The following is a 23099-nucleotide window of genomic DNA, read 5'->3' on the forward strand; positions in this document are numbered from 1 at the left end:
CCCGGCCTGCTTTCAGGATTTTCTCTTTGTCTCTGAGACTCGTAAGTTTTACTATTAGATGTCGGGGTGTTGACCTATTTTTATTGATTTTGAGAGGGGTTCTCTGTGCCTCCTGGATTTTGATGCCTGTTTCCTTCCCCGCATTAGGGAAGTTCTCTGCTATAATTTGCTCCAATATGCCTTCTGCCCCTCTCTCTCTTTCTTCTTCTTCTGGGATCCCAATTATTCTAATAGTGTTTCATCTTATGGTATCGCTTATCTCTCGATTTCTGCTCTCGTGATCCAGTAGTTGTTTATCTCTCTTTTTCTCAGCTTCTTTATTTTCCATCATTTGGTCTTTTATATTGCTGATTCTCTCTTCTGCTCATTTATCCTAGCAGTTAGTGCCCCCATTTTTGATTGCACCTCTTTAATAGCCTTTTTGATTTCGACTTGGTTAGATTTTAGTTCTTTTATTTCTCCAGAAAGGGTTTCTCTGATAACTTCCATGCTTTTTTCAAGCCCAGCTAGTATCTTTAAAATAATGATTCTGAACTCTCGGTCTGACATCGTACTAATGTCCGTATTGAGTAGATCCCTCGCAGACAGTACTACCTCTTGTTCTTTTTGTTGAGGTGATTTTTTCCATCTTGTCATTTTGTCCAGAGGAGAATAGACGAATGAGAGAACAAAATGCTAACAGGGTAACAACGTCCCCAGAAAATGTACTCTAAACAAATCAGAAAAGACCTGAAACCAGAGGAAAAGAAAGGAAAAGAAAGAAAAAAGGAAGAGAAAAAAAAAAAGAAAAAGAAAAAGATAAAAGCAAACAAAAACAGAACAAAACAAAAAAACAGAATATGATCAAATATGATCAGGCTGGTGAATAGATCAGTGCCACACACTAGATTTTGGGCGTATTTTGGTCTGTTAGAAGAAAGTGCCTCCTAAAATTTTAAAGAAAGAATTATATACGTACAAAATAAGGGTTGATACGATGAAGGGATTGAATATGACTGTAAGGATGAAAATTATAAAAAATTTTTTAAAGGAATTGATAAGATAAGAAGTTGTTTGAAAAAAGAAAGAAGAGGATTTAAAAAAAAGAAAGAAAGAAAAAGAAAAAAAGGGGGTAGAGAATGTGATCAGGCAGGAGCCTAGAACAAAGCCATACACTAGAGATTTAGGGTATATTTTGATCTGTTAGAAGAAACTGTATCTCAAAATTTTAAAGAGAGAACAACTTATATATATATGCCAAAAATAAGGGTAACTAACTATAAAAGGATAAAATATGACTCTAAAAATAAAAAAAAAAAAATGTTTGTTTTTTTTTTAAAGGGATTGATAAGATGTTGGTTGAAAAAGGGAAAAAGAAAAATTTTTTTTAAAAAGTTAAAGAAAATTAACTTTGAAAGACTAAAGAATCATGGGGAAAAAGCCATGGGTTCTATGTGCAGTATTCCCCTAGCGCTGGAGTTCTGCCGTTCTCCTTGATCAGTAAACTTGGTCTTGGCTGGCTGGCTGTTCGTGCTGAACTTCTGGGGGAGGGGCCTGTTGCCGTGGTTCCCAAATGTCTTTGCCGGAGGCGGAATTGCCCCGCCCTTGTCGGTCCGGGCTAAGCAAGCTGCTCGGGTTTGCTCTCAGGAGCTTTTGTTCCCTTCGAGCTCTCGGCACAGCTTTGGAGGATGAGAGTGAAAATGGTGGCCTCCCAATCTCCACCCGGAGGAGCTGAGAACTTGGGGCCCCACTCCTCAGTGCGCCCCCAGAGAAAAGCAGTCACTCCCGTCTCCCTGGTCTCCGGCCGCACTCCGTGCTCACCCGGCCTGTGACCGAGCGTTTCTATCTCTGGCACCCGACCCCGTGTGGAGTCTCCAAACCCAGCAGATCCCTGGGGTGCGCTCCCGCACCGCTCCTCCCAGGGGAGGGAGGGGAGTCTCCCCGGATCTGCCGCTTGTTGGGTCCCTGCTGGAGGAGCAGTGGCCCGACTGGGCCGCAGATCACAGTTTATGGCAACCCCGAGCTGGGAGCCCACGCCTCGGCTCCGTCTCTGCAGCCGGCTTCCCCGCTCCGATGCCTGGGAGCTCTGCCGCACTCAGGCACCCCCGGTCTTTCTGTGCCCCCGAGGGTCCTGAGACCACACTGTCCCGCGAGGGTTCCACCCCCCGCTTAGCCACTGGAGCGACGTCCCTCAGCGGAGCCGACTTCTAAAAGGTCCGATTTTGTGCTCCGCGGCTCTAGCACTTGCCAGAAGCGGCCGACGGAGGCCCCCTCCCCCGCCGTCTATCCTCCCGAATATCGCCTCGGTTTGCTTCTCCGCACGTCCTACCTTCCAGAAAGTGGTCATGTTTCTGTTCAGAGAGTTGCTGCTATTCTTTTCTTCAATCTCCTGTTGAGTTCGTAGGTGTTCAGAATGGTTTGATCCCTATTCAGCTGAATTCCTGAGACCAGACGAAATCCAGGTCTCCTACTCCTCCGCCATCTCGCTCCACCCCCTATTGGAAACCATTTTAAAGGACCTATCCTGTACGAATTTTCAGTTATAACTTTTGAGGCTCTAATGTATATAATATGGTGATGCTAGCTAATGATACTGTATTGTATACTTGAAATTTGCTGAGAGTAGATCTTAAAACATTCTCCTAAAAAATAACTATGTGAGGTGAGGGATATGTTAATTAACTTAATTACATGAATCATTTCACTATATATATACTATATATATATATATATATAAAATCATCATGTTTTACACTCTAAATATGGAACTTTTTATTTGTCTATTATACCTCAATAAAGTTGGGGGGGAAAGAAAGATCTGTCCTAGATTGTTCCTAGTTGTCAGTTATTTCCAGCCTTCAGCCAAACAGATTGCAAACATAGATTAGAGCAAGAGATTGGGTTCATTTAGATAGTCCAGCGTGTTGTCAAAAATTCTCTCTGGCTCCAAAGATCATTCTTCTAGCATTAATAAGTTATGAAAACCCTTAGGACAAAAATGTACTATGAATTCAGTAATTGTGATAGATGAATTTTCACTTTGATGTAAATTCAATATGTATTTGAAAAATAGTGGTATGTGCAAGCCATTATTAATTAAATCTTTATTTAATCTATTTCTTTGGTAGATAAACAGATTCTGGGGATTCCTGCAATAACTCTTTGCCTGCCCAGGATCTGGAGTTAAATGTTGAAAACTACTGTTTTACACACTGTAGAAACAAATGAACAAATATGTAAAGGCCTTATAATTGAAATTTAGCCTTGGTTCAATTTTACTGCAGCCTGATCAGCTGACACTCTGTAAGAGCCACCACCCCAATTAGTCAATTGTTTAATATAACAAGTTTCTCCAGGGCCTACAGTCTGTGGCTACAGAGGGGCTACGAACAACCATAACCACTCAAACTCTGTGCCTTTCCTCAAGTCCATCACACAGAACCTCAGCCTCCGATAAAATGCTCCTCAAATGTCTGAGGGTCCCAAGCTGTGTCTCGCTTACGCTCACTAATAAACCGGATCCCACAGAACTTTGTCCAGTTCTGTCCAGTGCGCATGCCCCATTTGTTTCAAGACATTGGGGGGATATAAAGTTATCCTTCCAATCTGCCCTGTGATGGCCAGACGGATGGTTAATGGCATGCTTGAGCCTTCATGTTCCTCTCCGAAGTGGGAGCAGCGCCTGCCTTTCCATTCACTCTGTACTGCACTGTCTTTTGTGTTCCTGTGATTCCGAGCGACCTTCACATTCATAGCCACTTGACTTTTTCCAAAAGCCCACCCTCCTAAGCATTTGCAGATAGAATCTGGGTCCCAGTACCAGACAGATACTATGCTGTCATTCCTGCCTCATCTTTCTAATACCTACATTCAAGTGTTGGTTTTTCTTCTTTCTCTTCTGTCCAAAACAGAATCCTTACTGCAAAACTCCTCATGGAACCGTCTATTTAAAGAGCCCATTTATTTGTCAGGTGACTGAAACATGTTTGCATCTCAGGGAAAACACTGTCATTGATTTGACATAATATATTGTTGGTAAGAGAGTTTTTGCATTTATTCCCCTACTGATAACAACCTTAATGTGATTAAATCAGAGGAAAATTACCATTTCACTTCCAGTTTTGGAAGGCGATAATTTTGAGAAAGGGAGATTGAATGCCTTGTTTAAACAGTGAAAGATAAGCAACTTAGTGCTTTGGGAGGATGTATAAGGTATAGAAGGCAACTAAATTTGAAATTAGGATTCAATCACCTCAATAGGCAGTAAATATTCCTAGAAAAAAATGGGCAAAACTGCCTGAGACTCATGGGGAAGAGAGGACTAAAATCATTCACAACAGCACGGAGAACAGTAAACACAAGATTTCCGTTTTCATCCGAAAAGCAAGATGGCAGCTTAGACATAGGAATGGGATTATGGTTGGGAGGACTTTTCTTTCCTCATTCACATTGTGAGTTGGCACGAGACTATTTAAAGGATGAGGGCCTAAACTACAAATGTAGCTGAATCATGTCTATAGTCTGGTCCTGCTACCCTGAATTTTAGCTCAGATTGCCTGAACGAGACTTCAGGAGACATACAGCTTCTGTAATCAGGTAACTTAGTCAAAACTGCTTACATGTGGGTTAGGGGGAGCAGAGCAGGAGGCAGAGTGGAATCAGGCCGCTCTGTGAAACAAAGCAGCAAAGGTTCTAGTCTCACATCGACAGAGCATTGACATTTTATCTTTTATTTCTTTAATTGTTGGCAAAATACATACATGCTATCAGGGAAGAAAATTCCAACAGGCAAAAGAGAAGTTCTTGAGTGGTTCCCAAAGGAATGTAATCCGTTCAGTTAGTAAACATCAAGCAAATCTGTCGTATACCTATCTCTACAGCCACACATGCACTTGCTTGGACACACACCCACACAGTCTAGATGATATATACATATTTTGTCATTGTTGTTTTGAATGTGTGATAGCTTTCTATTTTCTATATATGAATAGGCCCCTCTTCTATAGCTCAGGCTTTTTCCTGTTTATCTTAAAGATAATTCCATGTTGTACATATTCATTCTTTGTAATAGTTCAATTCACTTAACTGTCACCTCTGTAGGTCGTTCTTATAGTTCACCTTTACAAATGATAAAAACTCTCATATACCCATTTGAGTATAGTTCTAGAATATATTCCAAGAAATAAATTGCTAAGGCAAAGGTGGTATGTACCTTAGCTTTTATCAGCGACTGCTAAATTTCTCTCCAAAAGACTCTTATCAATTTACCCTCACATCAACTGTGCATAAAAATGCCCATATAAGAGTACACTCTCACCAAAAATGGATCTTTTTAATCTTTCTATCTTTTATCTTTCTTTTTACCTTTTGGTAATATGAGAGAAAAATATTCCCCACTTCTGTGTTTATCAGAATCTACTTGTTTTTCACAGCCTGGCTTGAATGCCTTTACATTCATCAGCACCTCCCCTGGCCACCTGGAACACCACTGAATTACTGCTGCGATTTGTCCAACCCTTCCTCATTACATGTCACATTCAGTTCTGTACTATAGTTATTATTAGTGTGTATTCTTAACTCTGCCTCTGGGTTGAAAGCAAGGCCAAGTTCTATGTCCAGTTGGTCTTTATATCTCTCTCAGGCCCTTGTTTTAGTGGCTGCTACATAGCTGGGAGGTCAAAAAAAATTTAAATGCACAAACACTCGAAGAAGAAAGGTAAGAGTGGAGTTCTATTCTAAATGAACAATGTTTTGGGGCATCTGGCTGGCTCAGTGAGTAGCACGTTAGTTTGACTCTTGACCCCGGGGTTGTGAGTTTGAGCCCCACATTGGCTGTAGAGATTACTTAAAAATAAAATCTTAAATCTAAAAAAAAAGACTAATGTTTGATAAGAAAATTTTGTGGCATGCATTTATGATTTATCCTGAGAAGACCGAGCAAATAGTGAATATAAAAAAGAATCATCTAGTCAGAAGAAACCTCAGATAAAATCCATCCCAAGGTTCTTATGTCTAACTATATCTACGTGTTAATTTACATAGAATAAAATATCTAACTTATTATTCTTTTATTGTGTGTGAAGTGTAGTAAGCACTGTGGCTGGCACCAGAAACACCGAGTTCAAATCCTATGTAAATCACTTACTATCTTGTGACTTCAGAAAATTCATTACCTGAAAGATGATACTTATTTTCACAAGAGTTGTTGACTAGGTGTCTACTGTGAGTCAGGCACAGAGGCAATAAAAATGAATACATTGTGGGAATCACGAGACATGTACGTGAACACACTTTTAGAATAATTGATGTCTATGCACAAAGAGGTATTATACACTTGAGACAAGGTCGGCTCTTCCTTTAAAAAAAAAAAGAATTGGATACATAGTTATCGAACATTTTCAATCCCATTAGAAAAGACAAATGTTTATTGTTTTAATAGCCAAGTTTTTTGAACCACAAACTAAATATTTTCCATGAGTGTTTTCGGTTCAGAGACTTATGTGAGTGCTGGTACTTCTACAATCTGTTTTCTTTATTTCTACTTACTTAACTCATTCATATTTTTAAAGATGGTAGATTAAAGCAATGAAAATGCTGAGTGGTATCCCCATTTTCTTCTTTACATATTAAGCATCTCGTTGTGCGTTCGGAAAGCAGTATTTATAAAACTGCAGCAATGTGAGGTCAGTGAATGGGATAGAAAATAATGAGGTTTCAGAGATATTTGCACCTGTTTTGATGGGAAGTCTTTGCTCCTGAAGTTCTCGGGAGAGAAAAAAAAAAAAAAGAAGAAAAAAAAAAACCCGCCCTTTTCGCTCTAACATGTTGACCTTTGAGTCTGAATTAGTGCAGTATCAGTGGCAAAATCTGAACTGTAAAATGAATCTGTTAGGATTAAGGGTTTAGCTGTTGCATGGCTAAATGGGTCAAGCTCTCTTAACTGATGGATTTAACCGATGCCACCCAAAAGACGAATAGTTTGGATTCCGACAAACCTGCCAGTTTTCAATATTTCTAGTTTATCACACTTTTTCCACGAGACTCACAGCCTCTCAAGTTTTGGAAAGAAAAAAAAAAAAACTTCACACTCCCAACTTCTTTTCTGAGCCAGCCTTATTAAAGGAAAGTGAGCACTCACTCTCATAATACCTAACAGCTCAGGGGCGCACGGTTTTATTTGGTAACTGAAGTTTGAGAAATGTAACCAGTACCACTAATCTGCCTTCAACCCTACAATAATTTATTCCAGCTTTGTGAATGCTCCAAAATGTACTTAACTGGTAAGAAGAATATGAAGTTCTTCATTTGCCAAATTAGAGTCACAAGGGTAAAAAATAGAGTACAATGCTTCTATTAATCATGTGCAGAACATTTTAATAGGATAAACGGGTATAAATTGAATTCAGTTTCTTGTAGCCTTAAGAATAAAGAAATGCTTAGACACATTTATCAGCTGATATAGGCAGCTGGTAAATGGTTATCTTAAAAAAGCGAATCTTTTTATTTCTAGAGCCCACACTAATGCCTGTATCATCCCCTTAGTTGTTTCATAGTTTCGGAATACATATCACCTGTCTGTTAATTATAAGTGCCAAACCTAAGAAGTCGCCCAGGCCTTACTGATAACCCCCTCAATTCTCTACCGATTTGCTTACAGTAATGAAAATTAGAATCAGATATAGTGGCCACCGTCAGTTTCTCTAAACAACCATAGGTAAGCGTGCAACCCTGAATGGACTTAGGAAAATTATCTTCATGAAGGCTTCCTCTCAAGAGACCTAGATTCTCTGGTGGCTGTGCTGTACCCCCCACTCCCCCCAGCCTAATGTAAGGGAAATTGTGGATGAATGCAGATTTTTCCATTTAATTTCCACAAAATGTGCATTCTCCTGCATGGGTTTATATTGCTGCCTAATGAAATAATCAGCTAGTATGCGGGGGCGGGGGGGGTGGAGGAACCATCCTAAAAGGTCTATTATCCTGTCAATATGTGCACAGAACTCTCATTAATGTTAATTAGATTTACCCGCCAGTACAAAGGGGAGGCTAGACCTTAAACAGCAAGTTTGAGAAATCCTATCTAGCAATGCAAAACATAGGGGAAAAAAAATTAGAAATCCTTCCTGCCTCTAAGCAACCTTAACTCGTGTAAGAGACATTTATGTGGCCATTAACTGAAGCAGAAATTGAACTTGTCAGCATTACATGCAGAATGTATGGAAGGGTTCATGAACAATTTCTCCAATGAATTAAACACAAACTGGATTTGTTTCTTGTCAGTAGATGTACTCTGTCCATCATCTTCTTAACAGAACAACTGCAAGAGGTGTAGGTTGGATAGCGCTTTTATTCACGCTTGCCTTCAAGGTAGAAGACGAGGGATCAAAAGACAGAACTGTTGTTGAAGATCCGGCTTTTGAATAAAACCAAAAACCTGGGGTCATCCTTGTCTCCTCTCTTTGTCACATAGCCCATATCTAACCCATCATCAAGTCCTATTATTTTCCTTAGAAGAAATGTGAAATCAGACCACTTTGCTTCACCTGCCCCTCTCCCACCCTGGGTCGAAGTCAACACGTGTCTCCCCCTGATTATTCTAACGAGCATAACTGGGACTACTCTCTCCCACCATGTAAAGGCCACAATATCCCTTTTAATATGAAAGTCAAAGTCGGTCGTTCTCTCCTTACTCCCTTCACTGGCTGGCTGTCTCATTCAGAGTGAAAGCTGCACGGTGGTCCTCAAGGTAGACCCCACCCCCACCCACAACCTCTCTGAACTCGCCCACTTCAGATCTCCTTCTCAGTCACTTCTTTCCAGCCCCACTGCTTCCGTGGGGTTCTGTGGGCATGCCAATCATTTCTGGCCTCAAGGCCTTTCTATGTGCTGTTCCTCTGCCTTCCTCCCTGTTTCCTTACTCCCTTTGCCTTTCTCTGTCTTATTTGGCTAGATGGGACGTAACACCATAATAAGTACACACTTACCATCTGTTGGCAACTGTCTGCCCCCAGTAGGACGTAAATTCCATGAGAGTAATTTGTCTAGGTTTCTGCTGTTGACCCAGAACCCTGGACATTGTGCATAGCATAGTAGACACTCAACAAAAATTTCTGGAAGGAATGAAATTAAATATTGTGGCAGTTGAAAACACACTGTATTCATTCTCTATTACTAACAGACAGTGCACCATTTTCTTAAGCATCTGGAAATTTCTTCATACTCCATCAAGAGATTATGTAAGAAGATACAGCCAAAGGTCAGCTTTGGATCCAGATTTCTTTATTGGGTCCCACACTGGATGCCTCAAAATATCTTTTGCACTCAGTACCTTTTATTTTTAAATATCTTATTTGAAGGTCATGCATTTTTTTTTTCCATTCCAGGTTCATTGAACAAAACCTTGCATAGACATGGTAACCTCTTTTTTTTTTTTATTTTTGTTAACCCTGGACCTGTCTCAAAGTCAGAGTTGCAAAGAGAAAGGAACCATTATCTTCTGTAGCATAATCATAAGTGCTAGAAACAGGAGCTTTAGCATGAGTGTACAGACTTGAATTATGCAACCTACTAGTTTTTGTATGTGACATGTTGACAGAGGTTGACACTTAGTGGGTGAGTACCGTGTAGTTGTCGACTGGCATTAAGACTTGCAGTTCATTCTGCAGTCAAAATAAAGGAGGAATGACAAAGTCCATATTTGAAATTTATACTCCAGCACTGTGGCAGCCTAAAGCGTTTCTGATTGCTCTATAGAACCCAGTGCCCCTCTGCTTTGCTAAGCACAGAGATGGATGCATTTAAGCTTAAACAAGGTATCTACTAACCATCCACATTTAAGTGCATTTTGCTCATTGTGATAATTAAAAGTACATTTTTTATCACCAAACTTTTACGTCCTTTTGTTAATTACAATAACATATAATAGAAAATAAGCAAGTGAGAAAACCAGGGAGCGAATGTATCTACAAAAAGAGAAGATGCCTATTATGATTTTAATAGTTCAGAAAAAAAAGTATAATGGAAAGCTATAAAGCTATGGTAAAAGAGTTCGAGGGGTGGGAAATTTTCTTTATATATTATAGGTTTTTTTTTTTTTAATGCTTGTTGCTTGTCTAGTAGGATTTAGTTTTTTGTTCCAAGAAATATTTACTTGACAGTCTACAATATTACCATATTGTATTGTGTGGTATTTTAGTCACAGAATTAGACCTTATAAAGAACCGTGCTTTATTCTATCCTTGTCATAACACTATCATGAGTAAAGCAAGCTTTTAAACTCATAAAAGTAATTAGGAATTGATCTGTGGAAATACTTTTACGTTGTTATAAAGCTATTTGTGTTGCCTTTCTTTTAGAACAGAATTACTATGTGTTTCTAAATTGGGGTCTTTTGCTTTTTGTTCTTCTTTTCCTTCTTCTTCTAAATCCTAGAGGTTGTGCTTTCTTTGTTTGTATAATGAATAAGAGCTTTATCTGGAAATTGTTACATAGCCATGCTCCATTTGAGGTAGACTTAGAAATTCAGTTCCTTCTTTCTCCTCCGAAGTGAATGAATAGACCAAGGAAGCTTTCTACCTGCCTGGCACTGGTAATTGAACTAACGTACAACACATTAAGCCAAGAAAATCCAGAGCAGCAGCAATTAAATTATGTGCTCGTGTTCCTGAGAGTAGGCTCTCCATAGACAGAGAATGAGGAGACAAAAGGGTATAAAATGATGGATGCCAAGATCAAGAAGCGAAGAAAGAAGACATTAGGTTTTGAGCTGGGCTATCTTATAAAGGACTAAAAAGAAGAGACTCAGACTTGGCTGAAGTTGTTTCCTCTTTGGGTTACTTTCAGTTCAGCCAACAAACAGTGCAAAGGGTATCTGAAATCAAGATATAAGTTCCTAGGTTTTCCCAGAGAAAGATTTTAAGTTTGGGGATCAGTTGAGCTGGCACAAAGTGAACCATTAGCCAGGCAGGAACATCCAGAGCAGAGCTCTTACTGTCTTAACATAGACTTCTCAGCTGGGGAAGGAACCTTATCAGCACTGTCAAGTCTTCCTGCAACCTGAAAAGGCTTTTCTGCCCTGGGCCACAATGACATACATCCCACAGTCCTGCTAGCCATGGTCTAATGGGGGCTACTAATGCTCGTAATTTCACATAAATAACTTATTTAAACTCATTCACATAACAACCTTGAAAGGTAGGTTTTTATTTTATTTTTATCTAGCGTGACATATAAAGATACTGAAGTATAGTAAGTGACATCAGATTAATAAAGGTAGTTGCCATTTATGACGTATTTACTAATTGCTAGGCACTGTCCTAAGCATGTTGGATCTGCTATCAAATTGAATTCTCAATATAACCCATGAGGTGGATGCACTTATCAGTATGTGGACTTTGGTTCTCCATCATCATCATCATCATCATCATCATCATCATCATCATCACTACCACCTTTGCAAAGCCAGGGCACCGTACTTAAGCACCCCCCAGGTGAATGGATGCAGCAAAATGCCAATGAAATAATACCTATTCATACTTAGCTCCACATGCCTAAGGTAGCAAATAATGTATGTGAAGATGTTTTATGAACCGTGAATGGTAGTACAAACTCAGGTTTGTATTTAAAAATATTTTATTCAACTTCATTGAGGTATAATTTACATACAGTAAAATTCACTCATTTAAGTATATACTTCACTGAATTTTGGCACATTTGTACACCGTGTAACCACTACCACAGTCAAGGTATAGCACATTTTCATCCCCCCAAAAATGTCTTCTTTTGATCCTTCCCAGTGAATTCTAGCCTTCTCTCTTTGCAGACAGCCATTGAGCTGTCCTCTGTCACAATGGATGGTCCTTTTCTAAACTATTGTTAAAATAGACTTATACTGTTTATACACTTTTGTGTCCATGGAGTTGTATGTCAGTATCTCATTCCTTTTTATTGCTGAGTATTATTCCACTGAATACATATAACACAATGTGTTTACCCTTTTACTTGCTGATGGATAGTCCATTGTCTCCAGTTTAAACTATTGTGAATAGAATTGCTGTGATCCTTTGTATAGAGGTCTTTGTAGGACATACATTTTCACTTCCGAATGGCATGTCTAGAGGTGGAATTATTGAGTAGTATAGTATGTCTGTGTCAATTTTATAAGAAACTGGAAAATTGTTTTCTGAAGTAGTTGTACCACTTTGCTTTCCCACCAGCATTCTATAAGAGTTCCAGCTGTTTCACATCCTCACCAACACTTGGTAGAGCCAGTCTTTCTTTTTGTTAACTTCTTTTTTTTGTTTTTTTTTAGATATAATAGACTTGCAACATTATATTAGTTTCAAGTATGCAACATAACGATTCAAGTATTTGTATATATTCAAAATGGCCACCACTATAAGTCTAGATGACATCCATCACCATACTTAGTCACAGAATATTTTTTTCTTGTGATGAGAACTTCTAGGATTTACTCCTTTAGCAGCATTCAAATATGCAATACAGTATTATTAGCTTTAGCTGCCACGCTGTACATCACATCCCCATAGCTTATTTATGTTTATTTATTTGTGTTTATTTTTTATTACAAACAGAAGTTTGTACCTTTTGACTCCCTTCACCCATTTACCTACCCCCTACCTGCACCTCTGGCAACCACAAATCTTTTCTGTATCCTTGAGCCTAGTTTGTTTATTTGTTTTAGATCCCACATATAAGTGAGATCCTATAGTATTTGTCTTTGGTACTTGGTTAATCTTTTTAATTTTAGCCATCTAATGATTATGCAGTGGTGTTTTCATTATGGCTTAATTTGCTTCTCTCTGATGACTAATGATATTGAGGGTTTTTTTTCTCATGTGTTTATTTTTGGCTATTTGTATATTTGCAAGTGTCCATTCACATCTTTTGCCCCTTTTTTTTAAGTTGTCTGCATTTTGTTAGTAAGTTAAAAGCATTTGTTATATATTCTGCTGAATACTAGTCCTTGGTTATGGGCTTAACTTTTTATTTTCCTAATCATTAATTTTGATGAATGTTAACTTTGACAAAGTTCAATTTCTTTTCCTTTATAGTGTCTTCCTTTTGTGTCCTAAAAAATATTTACCTATCACACAGTCGTGAAGATCCTCTATATTTCCTTCCAGAAGTTTTATAGTTTAAATTTTTATTTTTTATTTCTATACTCTACTTTGAGTTAATTTTTGCTTATCCATTACGGTTAGGGTCTAGATATATTTCTTTTTTCCTATAAGGGTATACCATTTTCCTAGCACCCTATCGAAAAAAGTATCCTTGCCCTATTGGATTACCTTCGCACCTTTGTCGAAAATCAGTTGACCATGTGTGTATAGCTCTATTTCTTAGCTTGGTATTTTTAGTTTAAACATTACAGATAAATATTGGATGAGACTTTTTTAATCTCCTTAACCGTTAACTGAGAAATTTCTCTCACAGATTTTGAGTAGGCCAAAACTCAAAAGTCACAGTTTCCTTATCCTAGGATATTAATAAATCCAAGATTTGGAAGAATTCTTATTACTCACATTTCCAGATAAGGAGATTGCCACTGATTATCCCATTGGGGAGGAGAGGGAAGAATTTCATTTTTTGCACACATTTCTAGTTTCTCTTCTCACCTCCTTCTTTGCCGTTCCCTATCACAGAGATTGTAGCTAATTAAACTGATGTGAGCCTGAGGCCCAGGCCTCTCTGAACAAGTGACATCTGGGCCCACACTTGAAAAGAATGATCTCGGAAAATATCTGTCAGACGGTCCCAAGCAGAAAGATAGCAAGTAGAAAGAACTAAGTCCTCTGATCAGCTTGTGAGGGCATCTGTGGTAGAAGTACTGGAAGTGGATCTAAGCATGGGGAAAGGAGCTAATGAAAGAAAGGATGGTTTTACTGTAATAGACAAAACTATGTGGGAGGTAGAAGGGTAAGAGTTTGGAAAGACCACACGGGTACAATTATGAAGGGACATGAATACCAGATTTCGCAGATGAGTTTGAATCCCGAGGCAGCGGGCAACCACTTCCCTCACGGTGGCCATGATAGAAAGGGTATTTTAAGATTAATTCAGAGCCATCTTGTGTATAGTCACTGCTGAATAATTAACTCTTTAATTAAATTGATTTTCTAAGTGAGTTTGAATCAAGAAAGTGTTAGGTGGTATCCCATCAGGAGGCTACCACAATGATGGAGACTAAAACAATCTCCATGGAGACTAGGATGAAAGGAATCAAAGAAGGTGGAATGATAGGTCAAGCATCAGTATCTCTTGATAACTAAAATAAAAGAACAACATTTTGTGTTGTTATAATATCCCATAAGTTTCTTCAGTTTCCACTGGACACCCATGAATGACAAAAGTTGTATGCCCATCTCTCATGGTATATCTATACCTTTATAATGTATTTTTCATGAAGGCAGGTGATTTTTGTTGTTGTTCTTCTTGGTTGGTTTTGTGTTTTGGTTTTTATTTTTGTTTTTTTTTTGCTGTTTGATTCACTACTATATTCCAAGTATCTAGAAGAGAACCCAGCACATAATAGGTATTCAATAAATGTCAGATGAATGGAAAGTATTCAAAAATTAGCACAGTCGTTTTGAATCTGAAAAGGGTACTAAAAAATGTAGGATCATCATCACTGTGCCAGGGGCTTACAGAATGTTTCTTTGGTTGATTGCACAAATGTAAAGAAATCATCATGTGGCATTCTTCAGATTCCCCAAGTTAAAACTTGTTTTCTTGGTCTTGGCCAAGGAAAAAAAAAAAGAGCCACACTGTATAATAGATTTCAGATGCTATAGGCATTTGCTTTATGATTAACCCCGCACATGTGTTATATTTACCTGGACTACATACATTTCAGAGCAACAGGCCACACATATTTATTAATTCAAATCCTTCTCTTATTAGAAAGGAGTCCAGTTACATAAGAAGAGCTAATGTTCTAGGGTAATATCTAAAACAACAGAAAGAACTAGTCAGTTTCTTTTCAATGTTAAGTGATAGCATAGCTTTGTAAATCATTCTTACTAAGATATATATACACTGACCTACCTCCAGTGTAATCTCACACTGCAGGACTGGATGCCAACGCACATGCTGCATTATGAGTGTTTCAGACCGTTTGCTCTAGTGTAAATCCATGTAGACTGTGTAAAGATGCTGTTCTGCATAGTTTATTTTGTCTCTCGGCCATAGAGCCCTAAGCCCTGGACATTACTGTGTACAATGGGTTTTGAATTCCTTGCCCATGGACCACAGCCAGCATTACACACAGAAGTTAATGACCGATTGTTATCTTAGCCCATAGCTTGCATTCCTTTTGATAAGACTATTTCAGCAAAGGGGTGGATCACAAAGTAAGGATTAATTAAGGTCAAATCCCAATGAAACGTGCAATCTATTTTCTCAAGGAAAGAACTTGGAAGAATCACAGGGTGAATTTTATATACCAAAACCCAATTTTCAAAATAATGTTTAATTAAACTTGAAGCTTAATTTCCTTCTTGTTTAAAGAGACAGAATAGTCATGCAACATAATTTAAATGTGCCCGTATATCAGCAGACAGGAAACATTTATCATTGCTGTGAACTACTGTCATCTACAATGGTGATGAACCACCCTGAACATCCTAACAATCCAGGCACATCTAAATCATCCAACTATGCTGACACTAGTTTATTAACATCTGACAGTAAAAATTGGTCTCTGGGAAACCATTGAATTTGGGTCCAGTGGTGTACTGTTATTTAAAAAAATGTGGGTTTTGATGGAGAATGATCGACGAAGTCAGCCTTGTGGCTCAGTGCACTAATCATTGCTGTTTTAATGCATTGCAAAATGCCAATCCCAACTGGGATTCTAACTCAAGATTGTGCTGAATTTCTGGATCTCTTATAAGGTGTTTTTCTTCCGGGACTGTAATACCATTTTCTCCTCATTATCTCTGATAATTTTTCCTATCATATTATGAAGTCCTTTAGAAGAAATCAGTTCTCTTTGTTGAAACTCCATAAAGAAGCGCCATTGAGCTAAAGCCCTTTGCACATTTCAGGCTTTCTTTTATGCTGTTAGAGAAGGTAAGTTATACTTAAAGACGATACTTAAAATAAGAATTTTTAAATGAAAGTTGTCTTCCTTCATTCCTGAATATGATCGCAAACTCCTTCCTGTCCCGATTCCATCTTCCCCAAGACGGGTAGCTTGCAGGGATCATTAAGTCCTCCTGTGGAGAAAGTTGGCGTGCAGAAAAGTTCAAAGCTAGATGTTAGGTTTACGGGTCTTTTTGTTTATGTTTATTTTTGTTTCTAGGACTCTGTTATCAAACAGTAAGAATCTGCCTTTCTAGCTGCCTTGTAGTTGGAATGTAAATGTAAATGTAATGTAAATATCATCCTAATGTAAATATCATCCCCTAAATTAAGATTAGATTAGCTATACCAATCAGACAGTAATGATTTGAGTAAATAATACTTAATTCCTTCTATCTCAGATAAAATGTTTAAAAAATTTGAAACTGGGCAAGTCCTCTATCTTTCATGGGCTTCAGTTTCTACTCCTGTAGAATGAGTGTTCTGGTAACTGCCTCACAGGCTGTCTCTCCTGACCTCAAGCCAAGAATGCGTGGTCCTCCCATGTGCTCCAAACCACCCTGAGTTTATTCCCAAGAGGAAATTTGGCTCATAGGATCTCCCTCCCCCTTGTGTGTCTACTAGATTGCACGTTGTGGAAGCCAGCGGCAGACTTTCCTTCAATACCATATTCCCAGAATCCAGCAGAAAACATGTTATGACATAGAATAGAAAATCAATATTGATTAGACAAAAGACTACTTGTTACCTACTCAGTGCACAGGGTTAATGTGCAGTTAAGTAGGAGAATGTATATGAGGGTGTTTAGAAAAACTCTGCTTATAGAAACAATGCACTAATTCATTATTAAGATTCTACTACCCAAGTATAATCATAAAGATCCTTGAGGGAGGGTAAGAATCAGAGCTTTGCATGTTTTTTGTTTATTCGTTTGTCTTGGTCTGCTTTTTGGCCATTATCAATTTTAACATCAGAACTCAGCACAGAATCCTGTACACATTATATCCTCAAAAAATTGTTTTTATTGTTATTTGGTAATAATGCACTATACTCAAACATCCTTCTTCAGAGAAGCCTTTCCTCAACTCTTCACCTAAACCGGATGTTCTGGTGTACTCATTCCTGGTCCAAGCAGTTTTCACTCTGACTCTTGCCCCACTTTGTAATTGTAGGACTTTATGAATATCTACTGACTGTCCTTCTCTCACTGAATGACTAGGTCCCCAAGGGTGGGGGCAGCCTCTGTTTTGATAACTGCGTGGCTCCCGCATCTGATACAGTCCCTGTTACAACAGGAATTGTTCAGGATGTTAGAAGGAAGAAGGAAGGGGAGGAGAGAATAAGGTGGGGAGCTGGGAGGGAGAGAGAAAGGAATAAAATGATATGCTTAAATTTAAATTGTTAGTGAATATGATAAATCCAGGCTATTGACTTTGTTCGTACATTACCTGCATATGAGCATCTTACACCTCCGTAAGTACTGTACTCTTCTCTCTCTTTTCATGTAGGGGTGGGGAAGAACTATATACTGACAAAGAGTTGAGAGAAAAACAATTTAATTCAGTTTGCAAAGTGCACATTGTGGGTGATATATTCTCAGGTGAAATAGTCCAAATAGAATTTTCTAAAAGCCTTCAGAAGTAGAGCTATATGGAGTTTGGATAGGTAATAGATGTGAGCCACATACAACTTAAATTGGTACTTAAATTGTCCATATAAAATGGACATTAAGAAAAATAAGTACCTATACCCTAAAAATGCAAAAACAAAACCAAAACCTAACATTTACATCCTTTAAACTGGAATCTTGGACTTTATATTGCAAAAGCAAATGAGAAATGTCAAATAAAGTTCAAGGGCAAGTAATGCAAATGGAAAATTAATGGCTTTATTTTTCTCTGTGTTAGGCATCATTTCCTAAACATTTGAAGCAAAGTGTATATTTAAACCACATTTAGATTTATCTTTGACATCTTTTTTACAGAAAAAAAGGAATTATAATGCAATCTGTGTATATTCTTGCACTTCATACTCTTTCTGTCTATTATAGGATTAATGTAGGGAGAGCTATTCTTTTAGAAAATGTCACAAAGAACAAAGTACTCAAAATGGTATTGTTGATTATAAGTAGGCGGTTTGGCCTTAGACTAATATAATGAATTTTCTCAATAATAGAATTTTTTTTCAAGTTTTCAAGATAATTTTAGTAATTCATGATCAGAAAACTGAAGGATAAGGAGAAAGGTATCTCAATGTAAAATATTTCAGTGCACTTATATACCAGCTAGCTATTTCTTGAGGGCAACTTTAAATCTAAGTCAAGTCACAAACGGATTGAGACTGGTGATCTCACTTCGTCCTTTGGAAAACTATGTATATCACAAAATCAGTATATATTTTGACATAGTCAGCGTTTGCTTGAAATAGGCTCTGAACCAACTGAGCACGGAAACTCAATTTGCCTGGGGATATACTGGCCTTTAAATAAAGAGGGTTGATATTCTCTGGGTAGAACAATGGAGCAATGTACCAACATCTATAATTTTGTGTATACTATAACTGTAATAGACGGTCTTGGTTTCAAGTCATCAGCTGCTCATAAAATGATTATAGATACTTTTTTGGACCAGAAGTATAATAAATGGGCTTTGAAGCTTACTTGAACACGTATTATTTTTTAGAATACTGATTTCATTACATAGTTTCTTTTATTTCTCCCAGAAGATTATTTTTGCCTTATCTCTCCAGCAACCATGGTCATGCAGAATACCACCTGCTGATCCCAGAGCTCTGTGACAACCATTGCACATTGCTAATGGTAACACTGTACTCATGAATAGATGACTTTGGATGTCTGATTTAGCCCAGGGGTGCAAAGGGCCTGCTCAGAGAGGGTATGATGAAGCTACTTAGGAACAGTGAGACCCAAATTAGGAATAAGTAAATGTGTAAGCAATTATCCATGGGCACATACTACCTTAAAATAATTGGAACCACTGTGCACATTGCTTAACGCTGCCTGACGCTGGCTCTCAACTTGGATCCTCACTTCTATGCTGGCACGGAACAAAATAAAAGAAGAAAGGGAAAAGCACCACGTATACAAGCCAGACTTCAGTGGGACTATGGAACTATTTTCAATGGTTTTCTACGGTGCCTTTGATTATTCTAGCATTTAAAATGACTATGGATCGTTGCACTCAGAAATTTGGGCAGCGAAAAGAACTTATTTTTCAAGTTACCAAACATGGTTTTAAAATAGATTTTTGGAAGTTTTTTCAAGATAGCTGAACAGTAAAAGTGTATTGTCTCTATAGGATTTCCTATAAAATCTCTTATTTGGGATATTTCAGAAGTTTGGTTCATACAACTTCAGGAAAATGGCTTTGAAACAGTAAAAATTTTGCTTGCTCTACACTTGGCCACCTGCTGGTAGATTTCACTTTTTCTTATGTAATGGTGGCCTGTTAACATTGCTCTTGGAAAGATAAAATTTTAAATTTTAAGCCAAAATCCTTATTCGGTGGAAGTGAAAATATTAAACCAAAACCCATGACAGACCGGGGACGTTGGGAGTGGGAGGAAGAGAGCAGCAGAAAGACTGAAGGAATAAAGGAGGAAAGAAACTGGTCTGCTGCCATGGTTAGATTATGATTTTTACAGTAACTGTGTTTTCACTTTACAAAAGACCGTTTAGAGACGGGTTCCACTCTACTGAGGTCGTACTCCAATCTATATGTACGTATAACTAAGTAACTAACATAAATTAGGCATAGGCAAGGCACCTAAAATAAAATACTCATAGTGTATTTTAAGTTTTCTAATTGCCTTTTCCACCCTAATTTTAATGCATCCAAATCATTTTTGTCATATAAATGAAGTTTGAAAATGTCAGCCAAAATCCAAATTCCAGCATTTTATTAACAGCAAACAGTTAGGTAAAGTACTTGTGAGATGGGTAAGCAGATCCCTTCCCTCTGCTTTTCGTACTGTGACTTAGCATCTGTCTTACCTGTTTCCTGCAATCAAGGTGTCAGTGTGTTGGTGTTAGCAGTTTGGGTATTGTACCCGCGGCTTGAAGTAGAGATCACGCAGGAAAGTTTGCTTCCCAGCTGAATGGATTAAGGAAAGGAATTTGGTTTCGATTAAATGGGTTGTATCGACTCCAAACAATATCCTGCTGTACAGCTTAAGAGTCCATTATCTTACATGTGACAAAACAAACCAGCCAGAATTATATGGCATGATGATCGCCTTTAAACGTGCACGCACACGCGTACGCACATGCGCACACACACGCACACAAGTTAGCTGCTTGCTCTCCACCTCCAAAGCTTACAGTCACAGCTAACTGCATATAAGACACTTGAGTGGTGCTTAAAATAAGAGGTGCTTAGTTCTTGCCAGGTTTTTAGCATCTCAAAATTCAAATGCCGGCACTCAAATACCAATTTCCTTATCAACACATAGACGAAAGGAAATGAAATAAAACTAAATAAATGGTACGTGAAGATTTTTTAAGTGAACGGACATCTGTCTACTGAGTGATTAGTGATTTTCTTTGATATTGAACTGTTATGGTGACTCAAATGAGAGCAACCTCATTTTTATCCCAGCCCTCGATTTTTAATGTATCTCAAGACTTAGGCAGACAGCAAAGTTTATTTTATTGAATGCTCTGACGTGGATGGTGGGCAGGTTTCTTTGAATACATTTTAGAATCGATTTCTTCTGAAGATACAGCATATTACCGCTGTAGCAAGAGAAATAATTAGATTTGGTCATACCGCTTGTTCGAGAGCTGTCTCAAGCAGATGGGGAGCCCAATCCTTCAATAGCTATAAACAAATAAAATTCAAAACAACACTGTATTTCAGTAAGACAAGTAATATATTAAAATAAATCAATGGCCGCTTGAGTATAAAGAAGATTCTAAATGCATATTACGGTTTTCTAGGCCCCACCCCCCCTTCTTTTTCTCCCTCTTAGTCTGTTATATAATTCTTTAGAGCCAGTGCCCGCACACAGCAATATTTCTTTATGTTAAATTTTAAAGCGCAATTTGCCCAGAACAAAGCAAGCTGCTTTTAAACTTTGATCTCATCATAAGGTTTCCATTCTAGAAGGGATATAGACACTGCAGGCCAAATTTGTCCCCGATTCCCTAAGAAAATATAGTAGTTTCAATTCAGAGAGAAGTGGAATTTGGGGGATGTGTGGGCCTCATAGCTTCAATCAACAAGCTCTGAACTTGTATGGCCTAAAGTAAGTCCTTCAGTGAACTGCACATATGAAATCCAAATCTCCATCTTCAAAGGCCTCTAGCAGTGGATGGAACACAAAGATGAAAGGCTCAGGAGAAGAGATAATTAAAACTTAATGGATGCTTGTTGTATAAGCAGGTGCAAAGAAAAATGATCACTTTAGGTATTCACACGGAATTTATAAGGAGTTCTATGTGTTATGAGTAATTAATTTTGGATAGTTAACACTAGGAAGATGACCCTTAAAAGATGTGGGTCAAGGCTAAGTGCCCAACTCTCTCTTCTGTTATGTTTTATGGGGTGTTTTATACTCAATTTAAGAAAACGACACTAAATCCAAGAAAGCCAGAGAAAACCTGACCTCTTCTGAAATTTTCTGTTGAATTGATTCAGATTAAAGCAATGACCTTTTGATTTTATGAGGTCGCTCCTAAAAAGCCTCCTAAGATTAAAGGGCAAGATACATACCTTGGGGGGAAAAATAGACTGATTAGGACCTCTGACCGGATGGTTTCAGAAAATAGAAGTATCTCTTGCCTGAGGGGCTGGCCACAGAGGCATTTGCTCTGAGGGCACCCAGCCAGAGTCTCTCAGGAAATGGCTGGTCCACCAACAAAGTAAGATACAGATGTAGGGTGTCAGCAAGATGCAGGATAATTTTACAAAGCTTTCAGAACTTCAATCTCCAGTGAGCAACTATATCTGTCTAGTGGCAGCTACTTTTGTTTGCGGGTGTCAGATGGCTCGAGCTTGAATGAGCTTTTCATACACATTCCGTTTGAAGCCAAGTCTTGCTGTGTTTCCTTTTGTCATTTATGTGTCTGTACAATGGCATTGCCTTCTCCCAACCCAGCCATCTCTCCTCAGCTCTGCTCCTCCTCTCATCGTCCCTCAATTCTCTTTGAAGTTCCTTAACGTCGCCTGAAAACAATAGCTGTTCTGATATCCAATCGTGAATATGTTGATGGAGTTTATTTTCCTCTGCACTGCTATATGCACCGTGACTTGTGCGCTGCACGCACGGCCGAATATTGTCAACACAGGACAAGCACCAGCAGGAACTCAGCTCTAAAACATGTATTTGCCACAGGTGAGAGAGTAAACACAGATACAGGGGCAAACACTGAGGAAAACAAACAGGAAAATTAAAACAGAAAGGGGAAGAGAATGGAGAATAAGATTTGCATTGATTTGCTGGGTTTCAGGATTTTTCCATCTGGAAAGCAAAACACCGCCTTCATGGAAAAGTTCAATACGGTCTCTGTATAAATGACCTTGACTGAGGCTTTTTCCTAACAACCTGAAGTCTCTAAACCAATGGAACCTAGGAATAGTGAGTGGTTCTTCGGGGAGTAGGGGTTAGAACGTAAAAGTTAAAAAATAAAATTCTCAAACTTAAAAATCTTACGTGTTTTTTTCCTGTTAAATGTCTTAAATATTTCCTGATACAAGTTTCCTCTTGTAAAAACTATTACAAAACTATGAAAATTAATCCATTTACAGAGGTAAACAGGCCCTAATCTGTGCCTACCGTTGGAGGAAAAAGTGAAATGTTAACTTCTTACTTTAAAAAAAAAAAAGGCACTCACAAGAAGTCCCATTCTGAGCACTGGGTTCCTCCATCTCCTTGCTTCTCTTCATGGATAAGAGGCCACAGGACTTCTTTTAGGTGTGTGTACTTTGAACAAGACAGTAAAAGCCCTGAATGCTTTAGCTTTTATTACGAACGTTCTCAAGTATATACAAAAGTAG

At 38.3% G+C, this 23099-nt stretch overlaps 1 protein-coding gene and 1 long non-coding RNA gene across 2 annotated transcripts in view; one reads left to right on the forward strand and one right to left on the reverse strand.

The window, feature by feature from the left end:
- The window catches only part of TENM3 (teneurin transmembrane protein 3), a 1496942-nt gene that overhangs the window by 715843 nt on the left and 758000 nt on the right, over positions 1–23099 (forward strand). The gene's annotated exons all lie outside the window — the stretch shown is intronic.
- Positions 15741–20191, reverse strand: LOC141374378 (uncharacterized). Its single transcript, XR_012381202.1, has 3 exons — positions 20096–20191; positions 17532–17611; positions 15741–16217 (listed from the first exon to the last, which is right to left on the reverse strand). It is a non-coding gene; the product is annotated as an uncharacterized lncRNA (long non-coding RNA).

The sequence above is a fragment of the Callorhinus ursinus genome, unplaced genomic scaffold, assembly GCF_003265705.2.
Source record: "Callorhinus ursinus isolate GAN/ISIS: 27379988/994484 unplaced genomic scaffold, GSC_fseal_2.0 scaffold17, whole genome shotgun sequence".
Taxonomy (NCBI): domain Eukaryota; kingdom Metazoa; phylum Chordata; class Mammalia; order Carnivora; family Otariidae; genus Callorhinus; species Callorhinus ursinus.